We start from the raw sequence: 5,555 nt of genomic DNA on the forward strand, positions 1-5,555 counted from the left end.
CCTGGAGTTTATTTTGTGTTTTGGTTTTGTTTGTGCGCGACAGTCGTCCGCGAGGGGCTGTCGCGCTATTTTGTGTTTGGTTATTTTATTATTAAAATCTTTAATGTTCGCCAGTTCCCGCCTCCTTCTTCCCGATCTACAAACTACGTTACAGACCAAAAAAGTAATTTCTTCAGAAATGAAAGAAATTTATTTTCATATATGCATATTTAAATATACATGAACTACTGATCTGTTTGTTAATAGCTTATCAATGAAAAATATTATAAAGTGTTACATAAATATTATAAAGTGTTAAAAATAGAATGTATACCCCTTGTTCTGTTGTTTTATTTATTTGTTTTATGCTTTCCTGTATTTCTTCAATACTGCATAATACATTTTCTTGATAAATCAATAATAAAAATAAAGTAAAAAAAAAATATATATAATAATAATAATAATAAAGTGTGACAAAAAAGTTTTCCGTCAAATTAGTTTCAATACTGGGAAGTACGCACAAAATTGTGAAAAAAATTTAATAAATAAATAAATAAATAACTCGACTTGCCTAGAGACCATTAGCTGTTAAGTTACCTGTCTGTGAGAGGTGTAATGACCAGACGAGGTGTTGCCCAGATATTCATAGGAATAACGGAACTGGGCATCGCAGATTTTGATGAAGCAGTGGTTCTGCTCTTCATCCCAGCTGTGGCGGAGCTGAGAAACCCAGGCAAAAGCCTGAACACTGCTCAGCTGGATAAAAACGGCCTCAAAGATTCAATAAAACAACACTGAAAAAGACATTCCAGCATTTCAAGAGAGAAAAAAAGTCTAAATGCTCCCAGCTCAATTAATTAATCAATTACTGCTTGTCAATTTAAAGCCCATTAAAATAATGACTGAAGAAGAGTGCCAAACACCACTAAATGATTTAAAACAAGGAAACAGAGCATCCTTTAGTCAACATGATCATTATTTACGAAGCGCAGTAAACATGACCCAACCTTCTGAGCGATGAGTTTGGAGACTACATCTCTGGCGTGAACATCTATGGTGCACAGGGTCATGATCTTCTGCCTGTCACCCGGGTTCAGTTCCCCCAATAACATGTTTATCAAGGAGTTTAGCTGGGCAATCTGGAGAAGCAAGGCAGATATTTTTGAGTTTCAGAGGGCACAATGATGGCTTGTGAGAGCATACAGTGAGCTTTGTGGCCCTGCTTACAGTAATTATATCAATTTACATGCCAGAGAGAAGTGGATGGTAATAACCGCGCTGACAGGGGCTCAGGGTCATGTGTTCATCAGAGAAATCCCCCCATGTTTATGGAGCAAGGTCATATATTCCAGTTGGGAGGCCAAATAAGCACAGAGCTCATTTATCAATGTTGGGGGGAACTGCGAGTTTGTAAGACTGTTTGACTATGAATAAGAGCGGCCAGCTGGTGGGGGTGTGACAATTTTTTTTTTAAAGTTTGCCTGTAACTTAAAAAACAAAAAAAAAACAAAGTTAAAACTTCTGAGTTTTATTTAATTTGATTTGAATGTGGGTTTTACCGGTCCAACGCAGTCACACTGCGAATAGAATGGAACATATTCTCTGTCTCTGCTGAACATTCCCACTGCTACTGTGGCCTTTCCCCCCTCCTTGTCAGAAAACTCCAGATCAGTCATACTGTCAAACAGCTTACCCAGGTGACAGGTAACCTAAAAAGCAATGAACCATAAAGCATTATTTTCACAGAACAATATGCTGTACCCAGTACCTCTGTGTACAAATGAATCAATCCACACAGTTATGTATGGTTAAGTATGGGCATATCCGTAGATAATGATATGATTGTGGATGTATTTGCAATTCTTATTATAACCGAGGTACAATGAGAACAAGATGAAGCACTTTGTTCTGGTTGAACGGTTCAGGAGAAAAACTCCACATATGTGGGAGGATTGGCTCAAAGAAGGAGGTGGCCAGGGTCAGAATCAATCCAAGTGTATATCTTTCTTTTTTTTTCATCGTAATGATATTTCACAGCGAAGCACTGCCCTTGGAATTATCACCGTGATGATAAAAAAGTTTAATCATAGAGATAAAGTTTACTGTATGCAAATGAGAAGAAAGATGAGGAAATATGGTACAATGTAAAATATATTTCTGTGAATCTCGGACACGATTATTACAAATACCAGTAAAGACTGCATACTTTATAGTTGACCTGTTTATGAATTACTGTAATACTGAAATGTGCTGTATAATTACAGAAATCTGAAACTAATTCAACTTTCAAACTAATTCAAACTAACAGACAGACTGTCATATGGAGTTGAATCAAGCTAAAGTTAAATGCTAACTAATACAGCAGTACCTGTCTGGGCTGTCTGCGCTTAGAAAGGACGTCCAGTAAGTCTGCTGAAGAGAGGAAATAGAACCGTGGGAAAGCCATTCTCTTGGTCTCCAGGTATTTGGCTAGTGCCTTCTCACATACAGCCAGTCTAGAATGGACAATGGGAAATCATCAGTGTTTTTCTCGAGATAATGTGTAACCATGCAAACTTCACACATCAACACACAAAAGTAAATACAGACAAATATTTACATACTTTCCATTTACATTTAAGTTAATTATTAAATTAAATTGCATTGCATTTCTACTTCATTTTACTTCATTAGTAATTACATTCAAAATGGTCGAAAGTGTAATGCACTTCATTGCAAGTTGTAACTTTGACAAGTTTTGCTTTTAATATATATTTAAATACCATTTCATATAATATTAATATTTTATATTATTATTAATTAATTTTATTTTAATTGTAGTACTAATATATACAAGCAATGAGTTATATATATATATATATATATATATATATATATTATTGACATTGCAACTACAAACTTACATTTTATAAGTACTTTTGTTCCCTAGGATATGAACCCATGAGCTCTGCAGTGCGGTTCCTGACATACTATACAATTTAATAACAACAATTTAGTAATCTGTACAGAAAAAAACATCTCTTGATTTTATTATGCACTACATTTCATGTTTCATTTGATTTCAATACAATATTTTTACATCTTAACATTTCAAAATACTGACCCATATGCTTATGATTAGGAATCTCATCTATGTTGAACATACCTTTACGGAAAGCATATACTTTAACCTTAAACATTCAGCACACCACTAATAAATTCATGTTAGATAAATTCAAGCATACCTTAAAGTCAGAGTCAATAGAGCCGAACTGATGTGCCTCCTCTGGCAGTTGGTGGAGAATGTCTTCAGATCCCATGAAGATGCTCTCCAGGTGAGCCCAAGTCCTCTGCACCTCCTGCCACATCAACAGCACTGGGTCAGCCCGAGTCAGCTGGGCCTGTAGGTCCAACACCTGCCCATGGAAGAACGCTGCCTGCTTACTGTGCAGCAACACCTGCAGCTGCACCTGAGCGAGAAACATACAGAGATGCATATACAGAGTCAGCAGCCACCAGGTTGGACAGTTTCTTGTACAGTTTCATTTATTATCTATCTCCAAGTTGGTCAGTTTTCAATTTTTTTTCATGTTGATGTATTGTTACTGTGTTCATAATGGCAAAAATATAAAAAAATAAAATAACATTAAAACATGATAATAGCACTAAAACATTCAAATAACATTAAAAAGATGAATAGTTTACAGCCTAAAGTTCAGATCACATTTGGAGGTGATGAGGCAAAAAGTAATCCCCCAAAAATTTGAGTTTTGGTTTCTCCAGTGCGATGCGCATATGTTGTTTTTGTGTCCATGTTGTGTTAGCGCCCTTCTGTTGTCTTTAATGTTTTCAGACATGTGGGTGTAAGGGGGCCGGTTTCGCATAGACAGCAGACTTATTGTCAACAGCGATGTGTTTGGTTAGATTTTGGCCCCTACACATACAGCGTGATAACAAAGCCAGCAATGTGTGGTCTCTATAAATCAGATGTGTGAATACAGGCGGCTGACAATGAAAGATCGCTCTCTCAGCGCAGTGGGACGGTCTTAGAGAAGGAGATAAAGACCCTGACCACACCAAGATTATTTTGCCAAGCAACAGCTTGTTAACATTTTCTGATAAGCAAAGTTAAGATGCTATCAGTGTAACGTTTATGTTTTTTTTCTTTAAACCATCCAGCTAATTCCATGTGACATTTCAGAGCTGTTTATACCTGGCTGTCCTCCAGACTCTCTATAAGTTCATCACTGCATTTCAGCATTGGTGTAGCAGTGCGGTAATGCTCTTCATAAGAAAACTCCATCCGTGCCCACATCTGGCTAATTTCAGCCAAAACCTTCAAAATAAATCAATTAATTTTATTTAATTTCTTTAATTTTCTTAAATGTGTATATATATAGTATTTATAGAGTTTTAGCTTTTAGTTTTAATTACTTTTTCTTATTTGCAAGTCGCTTTGAATAAAAGCGTCTGCTAAATGACTAAAAGTAAAAGTAAAGTAAAGTAATAAACAACTGGACTTATTTTCAGAAATGTACCACAGTGAATAGAGTCCTGGGAGAAATATTGTATGAGACTGAACCTTCTCAGTGGACATCTCTTGGACTGCTCTCCCTACTGTACTGTGCACCACATCTTCATACTGTATCTGTGCAGCTGCAAAGCCAGTAAATCCTCAAGAGTCGTAGAATGAAATCAACCTAAGAGAATGACATAAAAACATGTAATTCACTGCAAAATAAATAGATAAATAACTCTGTATTTTCATTGTTATCCAGTAAAAAACTGTACAACAATATACGATTATACGAGAAGCAAAATGACTTCCGATATAAAGTGTTTTCAGAGAAAACTAACTAAATGATTTGACGCTTATGCTTGAAAAAAAAAAAAAACTATGTGCCAATGGAAATACAAAAATAATAAACCTGTATGATTTTCTTTCTACTATGGGACACACAAAAAAAGTTTAGCAGAATTTTGAAGCTGATTTTTTCATAGAATAGAAGTAAATAGTAAGGAGGGGCCTTCAAAAGCGTCAAAATCATAACCATAAAACCATAAAAATATAAATGTAAACAAATTAATAACTTTGTTATATGGCTTCATAAGATTTGGAATACAGTAGTGCACAAGTCACTATGTTTTTTTTTTATTATTATTATTATTTTTGGTCACCTTTCACTTTGATTGTATGGAAAAGATCGTCTCGGTTACGTATGTAACCCTGGTTCCCTGAAGGAAGGAACGGAGACGTCACGTCGGTGACCGACAAATTGGGATCTCGCTTAGAGAGACCAATCCACTTCGAGTGTAAACTAAACGAGCCAATGCACATTGGCATGCGATGATTGCATCCAGCTGCCGCTGATCACAGTGTGAGCATAAAAAGGCAGCCGGTGCAACGCATACCAGGTTTTCACTGAGGAGCCGAGCCAGTGACCCGGCCGCTCAGCGGTGGTACAGCAGCCGTGGCGACGGGACGGGACGTGACGTGACGTCTCCGTTCCCTTCTTCAGGGAACGAGGGTTATATACGTAACCGAGACGTTCCCTTTCAGTCGGTCACTCCGAGTCACGTCGGTGACCGACAAATTG

At 36.8% G+C, this 5,555-nt stretch overlaps 1 pseudogene; it reads right to left on the minus strand.

The window, feature by feature from the left end:
* The window catches only part of LOC107728518 (dynein heavy chain 11, axonemal-like), a 58,640-nt pseudogene that overhangs the window by 43,603 nt on the left and 9,482 nt on the right, over positions 1-5,555 (minus strand).

The sequence above is a fragment of the Sinocyclocheilus rhinocerous genome, unplaced genomic scaffold (assembly GCF_001515625.1).
Source record: "Sinocyclocheilus rhinocerous isolate Xijiao unplaced genomic scaffold, SAMN03320098_v1.1 scaffold3047, whole genome shotgun sequence".
Lineage (NCBI taxonomy): Eukaryota > Metazoa > Chordata > Actinopteri > Cypriniformes > Cyprinidae > Sinocyclocheilus > Sinocyclocheilus rhinocerous.